This window comes from Rhincodon typus, chromosome 16 (genome assembly GCF_021869965.1).
Source record: "Rhincodon typus isolate 14 chromosome 16, sRhiTyp1.1, whole genome shotgun sequence".
NCBI lineage: Eukaryota > Metazoa > Chordata > Chondrichthyes > Orectolobiformes > Rhincodontidae > Rhincodon > Rhincodon typus.
This window is the reverse complement of record NC_063347.1, coordinates 16,013,755-16,026,322: the sequence shown is the minus strand read 5'-3', so window position 1 is coordinate 16,026,322 and position 12,568 is coordinate 16,013,755.

Below are 12,568 nucleotides of genomic sequence, written 5' to 3'. Positions count from 1 at the left end.
GCCGCCTCGTGCTCCCACGAGGAGCTCGAACAGTTCATACACTTCACTAACACCTTCCACCCCAACCTTAAGTTTACCTGGACCATCTCTAACACCTCTCTCCCCTTCCTGGACCTCTCTGTCTCCATATCGGGCAACCACCTAGAAACCGATATTCATTTCAAGCCCACCGACTCCCACAGCTACCTAGAATACTCCTCCTCCCACCCACCTTCCTGCAAAAATGCTATCCCCTATTCCCAATTCCTTCGCCTCCGCCGCATCTGCTCCCAGGATGAGGCATTCCACTCCCGTACATCTCAGTTGTCCTCGTTTTTCAAGGACCGTAACTTCCCCTCCTCGGTGGTCGAGAACGCCCTCAACCGTGTCTCCCACATCTCCCGCACCTCATCCCTCACACCCCGTCCACGCAATAAAAACCAAAAAAGAATCCCCCTCGTCCTCACGTACCACCCCACCAACCTCCGGATCCAACGCATCATCCTCCGACACTTCCGCCATCTGCAATCCGACCCCACCACCAAAGACATCTTTCCCTCCCCACCCTTATCTGCTTTCCGGAGGGACAACTCTCTCCGTGACTCCCTTGTCCGCTCCACACTCCCCTCCAGCTCCACCACACCCGGCACTTTTCCCTGCAACCGCAGGAAGTGCTACACCTGCCCCCATACCTCCTCCCTCACCCCCATCCCAGGCCCCAAGAAGACTTTCCACATCAAGCAGATGTTCACCTGCACATCTGCCAATGTGGTATACTGCATCCGCTGTACCCGGTGTGGCTTCCTCTACATCGGGGAAACCAAGCGGAGACTCGGGGACCGCTTTGCAGAACACCTACGCTCGGTTCGCAATAAACAACTGCACCTCCCAGTCGCGAACCATTTCAACTCCCCCTCCCATTCCTCAGACGACATGTCCATCCTGGGCCTCCTGCAGTGCCACAACGATGCCACCCGAAGGTTGCAGGAACAGCAACTCATATTCCGCTTGGGAACCCTGCAGCCCAATGGTATCAATGTGGATTTCACAAGTTTCAAAATCTCCCCTTCCCCTACCGCATCCCAAAACCAGTCCAGCTCGTCCCTGCCTCCCTAACCTGTTCTTCCTCCCACCTATCCCCTCCTCCCACCTCAAGCCGCACCTCCATCTCCTACCGACCAACCTCATCCCGCCCCCTTGACCTGTCCGTCCTCCCTGGACTGACCTATCCCCTTCCTAACTCCCTACCTACACTCACCTTTACTGGCTCCATCCCCGCCTCTTCGACCTGTTTGTTTCCTCTCCACCTATCCTCTCCTCTATCCCTCTTCTATCCGCCTCCCACTCTCTCCCTATTTATTTCAAAACCCCCTTCCCCTCCCCCTTTTCTGATGAAGGGTCTAGGCCCGAAACGTCAGCCTTTCTGCTCCTATGATGCTGCTTGGCCTGCTGTGTTCATCCAGCCCTGCACCTTGTTGTCTCGGATTCTCCAGCATCTGCAGTTCCTACTATCTCTGATTCAATGTTATTTGAGTGTCTAGATTAACAGTCCAATGATAATACCACTAGGCCATCACCTCCCCTAAATATCTTTCCTTTTCATGGACAAAGGTCTATACGGTCAGCCTATTCTAAGGAATTCACAGGACTGCCCCACTCAAAGTAGAGACTAAAAGCTAAAAGTGTCTAACAATGGGTATTTCCCTTAAGCTTAAAAAAACAAGTTCCAAAAATCTCAAACCTTGAGGTCCCATTATTTAAGAACCAAAATAACTGCAGATGCTGTAAATCAGGAACAAAAACAAAGTTGCTGGAAAAGCTCAGCAGGTCTGGCAGCATCTGTGAGGGAAAAAACAGAGTTAACGTTTCGGATCCAGTGACCCTTCCTCAGAACTGATGGTGGCTGGGAAAACATCAGTTTGTATGCAGAAAATAGGAAGTGGGTGGGGTAGGGAGTAAACGATAGGATAGAGCCTAAAGAGAGAGAAGAGCAGTTGAACAGACAAAGGAGTTCATAACAATCAGGCTAGGAGGGTGAATAGTTGTTGATGTGGACTATTAGTAACTAACAACAGGTGGTGTATAAAGACAGGCTATGTGACAGCAAGACTTTGTGTGTAGGGTAGGGGGCTGGGACATGGGAGAGTTTAGGCCCTAAAATTATTGAACTCAATATTGAGTCCAGAGGGCTGTAGGGTCCCCAAGTGGAAAAGGAGGTGTTGTTCCTCCAGCTTGCATTGAGCTTCGCTGGAACAGTGCAGCAAGCCAGAGACAGAGATGTTGGCCAGGGAGCAGGTAGTTCAGGGTCTTTTTTTGTGAGCAGAGCGTAGATGTTCTGCGAAGCGGTCACCCAGTCCATGCTTCATTTCCCCAATGTAGAGAAAACCACATTGTGAGCAGCGAATGCAGTAGACTAGATTCTGGGAAGTGTAGGTGAAGTGTTGCTTTACCTGGAAGGTACGTTTGGGCCCTTGGATTCTGGAGAGGGAGAAGGTAAATGGGCACCAGATGCATATTCCCTTCCCCTGTCCACCTTTCACAGGACCCACTCCCTCCGGGACACCCTGGACCACTCTTCCTTTACCCCTTAACTTCAACGCTTCACCTGCAATATATAAACTGACATTTTTCCAGCCATCATCAGTTTTGAGGAAGGGTCACAGGACCCGAACCGTTAACACTGATTATTTTCTTCACAGACGCCGCCAGACCTGCTGTGCTTTTCCAGTAACTATTTTTAGGCCCCATTATTTACCTTGCTGAGTTGCAAAGCATTCTGAAATAAACAAAAGTCCATTAGTACTGCATACATTTTCACTCAAAAGGTCTTTGGTGATTATTTGTGAAACTGTAGTAAAGTGCTATGAATTTTTGCTATCGTTAGGCCGAGGGGACAGGTATCAAGTCTCGTTCAACAGGAATAGAGATCAAACCCTACATATTTCCTAACCAGCCGTGGGACTTGAACCCAGGCCTCTTGGCTCAGATTTAGAGACACTGTACCATAAAAGCCCCAAGATTAAACCCCTTGCTGTTCTTATTCATCTGATCCACCTGTTAGCTGTTTAAGCTAACAAGCCCCCAAAGTCAAGAGGAATGGAATATAAAAACTATGAAGAGATGGCAGCTCTATCTAAAAATCTAGCAAGATCACAGTGGGAGTATTGCATGCAAATCTGTAGTTCCACACAATTGGCATGTTATTGAAAAACTTTGGAGAATACCATAGAGGTTCATTAGGATGTTGGCTGGAATGACAAAACACAAATGCAACTCTTTGAAAAATTAGACTGACACTGTTACAGCTGAGGGATTTATGGGATGATTAGGCAGAAGATGTTTAAAATTATGGACACCCAGAACAGAATAGACAGTTTGTAACAGTTTTTGAGTAATACCATAAGATTTAGAAGCAGATGTAGGTCATTCAGCCCATCAAGTCTTCTCCTCTATTCCATGAGATCATGGTTCATCTGACAATTCTGAATTCCTGCCTTTTTGCTATAACCCTGGATTTGTTTCCTTTACTGATTAAAAATTTATCTCTGCATCAATTATATTTAATGACTCAGCCTCAACAGCCTTCTGCAGTAAAGAATACCATAAATTCACTCCCCTCTGATTGAAGATATTTCTCTTCATCTCTGGGGGACTCCTTACTCTGAGATTATGCCCTCTAACAAGTAGAAATAACATCTCCACTGTTGCTGACAAAACCCCATGATTCTTATTTGTTTCAATTCTCCTGAACTCCAACGTGTACAGGCCGACATTACTCAATCTCCTCTTAAGATATATCCCTCCATATCTGGGATCAATATAGAGAGGAAGATTTTGTTTAAAAAAAATGAAACTCTTGACACTTTCCTTGCTGTCAGCACTGTGGAGTTATATCAGCTTGTTGGTTAGCTGTGTTTAGTTCTGAGTCCGGTTTGGATTTGGAACCAAATTTGCAGCATGTGTATTCCTTACATCCTTTGGTGTGACACATTTTGCTGATGTGGGAACAACAAACCAACCTGTCACACATCTTTGATTTGATGCACTTTGCTAACTGCAGGAATAGTATTGCATGTCACAATGGCTTCATGCTTGCATCTGTCTTCAAGTAAGGCGCTGTTGATATGGGGTTTTCTTGTGCCTGGAAGATCCTTCTTGAAGGCTTTAATTGGTGTGGATACAACAATGCTAGTATGAGCATATCTCTTACACATTCAGTGCATACAATCAATGAATAATAACACAAAAGACTATCTCTCTCTAGCAGGCTAATTAGCAAGCTCGATAGTCTGAAGAGCATGATGTGGACAGGGAAGATAGAATCATAGAATCCGTACAGTGTAGTCGCAGGCCATTTAGCCTATCAAATCCATACCGCCCCTATGAAGAGCATCTCACCCAGATGGACCCACCTACCCTATCCCTGTAACCCTGCATTTCCCCCGGCTAGCCCGGCTAGCCCACCTACCCTCTGCATCCCTAGACACTATGGGTAATTTAGCATAGCCATTTCACCTAACCTGTACAGCTTTGAACTGTGGGAGGAAATTGGAGCACCCCCAGTAAACCCATGCAGACATAGGGAGAATGTGCAAACTCCACACAGATCAGAATCAAACCTGGGCCCCTGGCGGTGTGAGGCAGCAGCGGTGCTAAACACAGAGCCACCATGCCGCCCTTAGATGGTGGAAGGGTTTTATCTTCAACCCTCAGTGATTATACAGGATCAGTTGTTAATTTTAAAGTCTGAGATAGATAAATGTTGGTTAAATAAAGGTATTAAGGGATAAGGGCCAAAGGCAGGTATATGGAGTGAAGCCACAGATCAGCTATGATCTCGCTGAATGGCAGAACAGGTTTGAGGGGCTGAATGGCCTACTCCTACTCCTATGTAAATGGATAACTGCCAGCAAGCCCTCACTCAGGTGTTTTCACCCTGTTCTCTGTCTTTGTAAAATTCAGGTTGAGTATTATATCACATAAAGGTTATTGAGCCATCTCTTCTAACTGAAGTCTGAACTGTTTCATTGTGTTGTAAACAATAGTTGTCTTATCAAATGGGTTAAACTTTGACATGAATTAATGAGCTGAACCTAGTAAAAGATTGAGCTGAAATGTGAAACCGTTGTGGCAGCTCATTTATCACATGCTCTGCTATGATCCCGGCTGATGGGGAAGTCAGAGAAGTCAGATCCCGGAATGAAATCTGACTGATAGATCTTTTAATAAAATAATTTAGTAAACATGGTGGTCATTCACTGAATCATACAAGGCTGCAAAGCTTCTTTAACAATGGAACAGACTTTTATGACACAAAAAGAAAACAAAACAGAAAGCAAGTTATCTAGATATATAACACACAGTTAGAAAAATCTTAAAATGTCCAGGAAAACAAAGTTTCAATCTATTCCCAATACCATCACTTTACAGTGATTCAAATCCAAAGAAATTGCACCTCTATATCAAGTTTTACTTCATTGATTCTTTCTAGAGTGGTAGAAGTCTACCAGCAAAGAAAAAGGCTCATCAGGTCTGCACTTGTCAAAAACAACCAACTAACTATTTTAATCTCATTCTCCAGCACATGGCCCATAGCCTTGTATGTCTTGGCATTGCAACTGTACATAGAACATTGAACAGTACAGCACACTACAGGCCCTTCGGCTCACAATGTTGTGCGGACCTATTATTCTACTAAGATCAATCTACCCTGCATGTGCCTATCCAAGAGTCACTTAAAAGTCTCTAAAGACTCCACTACCACTGCCGGCAGCGTATTCCACACACCCACCACTCTCTGTGTGAAGAACCTACCTCTGACATCTCCCCTATACCTTCCTCCAATCACCTTAAAATTATGTCCCCTCGTAATAGTCATTTCCGCCCTGGGAAAAAGTCTCTGAGTATCCCCTCTATCTATGTCTCTCATCATCTTGTACACCTCTATCAAGTCACCACTCATCCTTCTTCGCTCCAATGATAAGAGCCCTAGCTCCCTCAACCTTTCCTCAGAGTAGCTGCCCTCCAGTCCAGGCAGCATCCTGGTAAATCTCCTCTGCACATCTTTCCTAAAATGAGGTGACCAGAACTGAACACAATATTCCAATTGTGGTCTAACCAGGGTTTTATAGAGCTGCAGCATATCCTCGTGGCTCCTAAACTCAATTCCCCTGCCAATGAAAGCCAACACACCTTATGCCTTCTTTACAACCCTATCAACTTGGGTAGCAACTTTGAAGGATCTATAGACGTGGACCCCAAGATCCCTCTGTTTCTCCACACTGCTGAGAATCCTGCCATTAACCCTGTATTTTGCATTCAAATTCGACCTTCCAAAATGAATCAATACATCTGAATACTTCTTAAACGTAATGACAGTTTCTGCCTCTACCACCTTTACAGACAGTGTGTTCCATATTCCCACCTGCCTCACGATAAAAAAAAAAATTTCCCCATATCCCCTCTAAGCCTCCTTAAATCTATGTCACCTGTTCACTGTTCTCTTCACCAAGGGGAAAAATTTCTTCTGGTTGGAGGCACATAGGTGGTTATTGTTGTTGGAGGTCAGTCATCTCAGCTCCAGGACATCTGTGCAGGGGTTCCTCAGGCTAGTGCCCTAGGCCCAACCATCTTCAGCTGCTCTGTCGATGACATCTCCATCATAAGTTCAGCAGTGGAGATGTTCACCGATGATTGCTCAATGTTCAGGACCATTTCTGACTCTGTAGATACTGAAGCAGTCCATGTTCAAATGCAACAAGACCTTGACAATATCCAGGCTTGAGCTGAAAAGTGGCAAGTAATATTTGAACCACATAAATGCCAGGCAATGACCATCTCCAATAAGAGACAATCTAATTACTGCCCCTTGACGTTCAATGACATTACCAGCACAGACTTTCCCACTATCAACATCCTGTACAGCAATGCCCACAAAAAATTATAAAGAAAACTTTTGGGCCATAACTTCAGTCTAGTTCTGAAGGAGTTTGAACTAAAGTTCTAACTTGTGGCTCAGTGTATAAAGAGCCCACGACATTACTCAAAGTGTTGCATGCAATTTACCTGGTATCCTTTCTTAGTCAGCATCATCAGAAATACGTTAGCTGATCTATCATCTCTTTGGTGCCAGTGATATAGAAGTACTAATGAACCCTGGGTAGCTACAAAATGGACATAGCCTTTTATAGTACCACTTTGTGATATAGTTGTGACAGGATAAAGTAGGGAAAAGGTCTAATTTAATGTAACAGAACAGTGCGGTTTCATTCTGGGATGGAGAGTTAAAACACAATAGTGCCGAGAACTATACCAAACAAGACTGAATTGTTATAATATGATTGGGTTGGGAAGAAGTGGATCACTGCAGGATTGAACAGACCTATAACACAAAAACTTGACCAACATGTAACATGATAGGAATAGGCATGAAATTAATTTTAAAGAACAAAGCTGTAACAGTATACTACCGGACAGAAATGCAATGATGGAGCAAGTTGTTGTCAGACTGTAACATGAACAATCATACCTTATGACATAAATAAAAATTATACCTTCATTCAATACCTCAGTTTCCAAACAACCTGGAACCCAAAATACTTGTTTTCTTGGCCCTCCCAGCCCATACCCATAGCCTTCTGGAACCTTGCTCCCCTCCCCTTCCCTCTGACTCCATCCCCTCCCCCAGCCCCACCTCCTGTTCGGTATGCACCATCCTTCCTAATTTTCCACTCTCCAATGCTGAACGTTCTGTCCTCAGCAAAGGTCTCAGCCTTATTCCTCTGTGTCCCCATCTTAACGAATTTCGGTCACGACATGGCATTGAACTCTTCTTCCGATGTCTTCGCCTCTTTCTTTGGACAAGCGTCCTATCCGTGTCCCACAGACCCCTTCGCCCAGTTCCAACACTGTCCCTCCACCTGGACTCCTCCCTCTGGCCTTTTACCTGCACTCAATCTGCTCACTGAGAACTGTCGACGTAATATTAGTTGCTTCAATTTCTCTGCCCCTTCCCCCCACCAAATTCAACCTATCTCCCTCTGAACTGACTGGAATCCATGCGCTTAGATCTAACCCTGACTTTATTATTAAGCCTGCCGATAAGGGTGGTGCTATTGTAGTCTGCTGCACTGACCTCTACATTGCAGAGGCTGAGTGCCAGCTCTCAGACACCTCCTCCTGTCTTCCCCTGGACCATGACCTCACCACGACACATTAGGCCATTGTATCTACTATGGTAACTGACCTCATTTCATCTGATGATCTCCCCCCTCTGCCTCCAGGCTGATAGTCCTCGATGCCCGCACAGCGTGCTTCTACCTTCTTCCAAAAATCCACAAACTATTGTTTCAGCCTGCTCCTGCCCCACAGAACTCAGCTCTTCCTACCTTGGCTCAGTCTTCTCCCCACTGGTCCAATCCCTGCCCACGTACATCTGTGATTCCTCTGATGCTTTACACCAATTTCAAAATTTCCAGTTTGCAGGTTCCAGCTGCCTCCTCTTTACCATGGATGTACAATCCCCTTACATGTCCATCCCCCACCAGGATGGTATTAGGGCTCTCTGCTTCTTCCTGGAGCAAAGGCCTGAACCGTCCCCACCCACCATCACCCTCCTCCGCTTGGCCAAGCTCGTCCTCATCCTCAACAACTTCTCTTTTAATTCCTCTCATTTTCTTCAGGTCAGACGGGTGGCCATGGGTACCCGCATGGGCCCCAGTTATGCCTGTCTCTTGGTGAGGTACGTGGAACGTTCCTTGTTCCAGTCCTATTCCGAACCCCACCTTCTCCGATATATCAATGATATTATCGGTGTTGCTTCCCTCTCTCATCCGGAATTGGAAAAGTTCATCGATTTTGCTTCCAATTTCCACCCTGCCCTCACTTTCACTAGGTCTATCTCTGACTCCTCCCTTCCCCTCCTCGACATCTCTGTTTCCATTTCTGGGGATAGACTGACCACTAATATCCACTATAAACCCACCGACTCCCACAGCTGCATGGACTGAACATCCTCACCTCCTGCTTCCTGAAAAGACTCCATTCCATTCTCTCAGTTCCTCTGTCTCTGTCGCATTAATTCAGATGAGGCTAACTTCGACAAGGGAGCCTCCGAAATGTCCACCTTCTTCCTCAGCCGAGGATTCTACAGCGCCATCGTTGACAGGCCCTCAACCAGGTCCAGGCCATCTCCCGCACTTCCGCCCTCACACCGTCTCTTCCCTCCCGCAACAAAGATGGGGTTCCCCTTGTCCTTACCCACCATCCCACCAGCATACACATCCAGAAAATCATCAGACGGCATTTCTGCCACCTCCAGCGAGATGCCACCACCAGACACATATTCCCCACCCTTCCCTTGTCCGCCTTTGGCAGGGATTTTTCTCTCCGGGACACCCCGGTCCACTCTTCCCTCATTCACAACAACCACCCACAGCCCCACGGTATCTTCTCCTGTAACTGGCGAAGGTGCAACACCTGCCTATTTACCTCCTTCCTCCCCAGTACCCCAGGGCCCAAACATACCTTCCAGGTGAAGGAACACTTCACCTGCACTTCCCAGAATCTGGTCTACTGCATTTGCTGCTCACAATGTGGTCTCCTCTACACTGGGGAAATGAAGCGTAGACTGGGTGACCGCTTCACAGCCCATCTATGTTCTATTCACAAAAAAGACCCTGAGCTTCCAGTTGCCTGCCACATTAACACACCATCCTGTTCCCTGGCCAACATCTCTGTCTCGGGCTTGCTGCAGTGTTCAAGTGAAGCTCAGCAGAAGCTGGAAGAATAGCACCTCATTTTCTGCTTGGGGACCCCGCAGCCCTCTGAACTCAATATCGAATTCAATAATTTTAGGGCCTAAAGTGTCCCATCTCCCAGCCCCTAACCCCACACACCTGGCCTTGTCATCACATAGCGTGCCATTACACACTACCTATTGTTAGTCACTAACAGTCTCCATTAACTACTATTCACCCCCCCCCAGACAGATCGTTATCCACTCCTTTGTCTAATCAACTGCTCTTTTCTCTCTTTGGGCTCTATCCCCACCCATCGTTTACTCCTTCCCCCTCCCCTATCCCTATCTTCTGCATATAAACCGACGTCTTCCCAGCTACCATGAGTTCTGTGGAAGGGTCACTGGACCTGAAACGTTAACTCCGATTTTTCTCTTTACAGATGCTGCCAGACCTGCTGAGCTTTTCCAGCAATTTCTGTTTTTGAACAGTTTTCTTGGTCCCAGCAACTTGGTTATTTGTGAAAAGAAAGTGATTGGCCAAGACTTGAAACCTCTAATTGTATCCCCTTAAAATGATCTGATTGGCTTTGAGAAATTGCTGACAGATGAACTGGACACCAAAACACACTTTGAAAAGACACATTTTTCATTCCTTTCATGATTGTATTTTAATTCATTCCTCGGATGTGGCTATCACTAGCATGGCTGGCATCACTCAACCACAGGCACCCTTGAGAGGTCGGTAGAAGTTGGAGGTTTAGAAGGTGTGGCCCAAAAATGATGCAAGTTGCTTCAGTGCCAAACAGCATAAGTAGCAAGTGATGGACAGAGCTAAATGATCTTACAACCAGTAGATCAGATTTAAGCTCTGCAGTCATGCCACATCCAGTTGTGAATGGTGGATGATAATTGACAACTCACTGGAGGTGGAGTCTCCACAAACATCTCCATCCTCAATGATGGAAGAACCTAATGCATAGTGCAAAAGATAAGGCTGAAGCTTTTGCAGCAACCTTCAGCCAGAAGTGCCGAGTGGATGATCCATTTCAGCCTACTCCTGTGGTCCCCAGCATTACAGATACCAGTCTTCAGCCAATTTGATTCACTCCATGTGATGTCAAGAAACGGTTGAGGCACTGGACTCTGCAAAAGCTATGGGCCCTGACGACATTCTAGCAATAGTAGTGAAGATTTGTGCTCCAGAACTTGCCGCTCCCCTAGCTAAGCTGTTCCAGTACAGTTACGGCACTGGTATCTACCCGGCAATGTGGAAAATGCCATGTATGTCCTGTCCACAAGAAGCAGGACAATTCCAACCCCGCCAATAACCACCACATCAGTCTACTTTCGATCATCAGTAAAGTAATGGAAGGTGACATCAACAGTGCTATCAAGCAGCACTGCTCAGCAATAATGTGCTCAATGATGCCTAGTTTGGGTTCTGTTAGGGCCACTCAGCTCCTGATCTCAGTACAGCCTTAGTTCAAACATGGACAAAACAGCTGAATTCCAGAGGTGAGGTGAGAGTGACAGCCCTTGACATCAAGGCCACATTCAACCGAATATGCATTAAAGAGTCCTAGCTAAACTGGAATTAATGGATATCAGGGAGGAAACTCTCCACTTAGGAGGATGGTCATGATTGTTGGATGTCAGTCGTCTCAGTTCCAGGATATCTCTGCAGGGGTTCCTCAGGGTAGTGTTCTAGGCCCAACCATCTTCATCTGCTTCATCAAAGACCTTCCCTCCATCATAAGGTCAGAAGTGGGGATATTCGCTGATAATTGGACAATGTTCAACACCATTCAAAACTCAGATACTGAAGCAGCAACAGGATATGGACAATAACCAGGCTTGGGTTAACAACTGGCAAGTAACATTCACACCACACAAATGCCAGGCAATGACAATCTCCAATAAGAGATGATGTAGGTTCCGCCCCTTGATATTTAGTGATGTTACCATTACTGAATCCCTCATTACCAACATCCTCAGGCTTATCATTGACCAGAAACTCAATTGGATTTACCACATAAACACAGTGTTTACAAGAGCAGGTCAGAGGCTAGGAGTACTATGGCAAGTAACTCACTTCTTGACTCTCCAAAGCCTATCCACTATCTAAAAGGCACCAGTCAGGAGTATGATGGAATACTCCCCACTTGCCTGGATGGGTGCAGCTTCAACAACACTCAAGAGGCTTGACACCAACCTTGATAAAGCTGCCCACTTGATCAGCACCACATTCATGAGCATCCACTCCCTCCATCACTGATACTCAGTAGTAGCAGTGTGCACTATCTACAAGATGCACGACAGAAATTCACCACCAATCCTCAGACAGCAGCTTCAAAAGCCGGGACCACTTCCATCTAGAAGGACAAAGGCAGCAGATTTATGCAAACACCACCACCTGCAAGTTCCACTCCAAGCCACTCACCATCCTAACTTGGAAAATATATCACCATTCCTTCACTGTTGCTGCGTCGAAATCCTGGAATTCCCTCCCTCATGGCATTGTGGGTCAACCAAAGCAAGTGGACTGCAGCAGTTCAAGAAGGCTGCTCACCACCACCATATTTGAGAGGGGCAACTAGGGATGGTAAATAAATACTGGCCAACCAGCCATGCCCATGTCAAATGAATGAATAAAAAAAGCAAAGTATTCTGCCATAACTCAGACCTGTGGTTTGTAGATTGCGGAGAGGCTCTTGGGAGTTAGTGATGAGCCATCTCTGATAGTAGGAACTTCAGATGCTGGAAAATCTGAGATAACAAGGTGTAGAGCTGGATGAACACAGCAGGCCAAGCAGCATCAAAGGAGCAGGAAGGCTGACGTTTCGGGCCTAG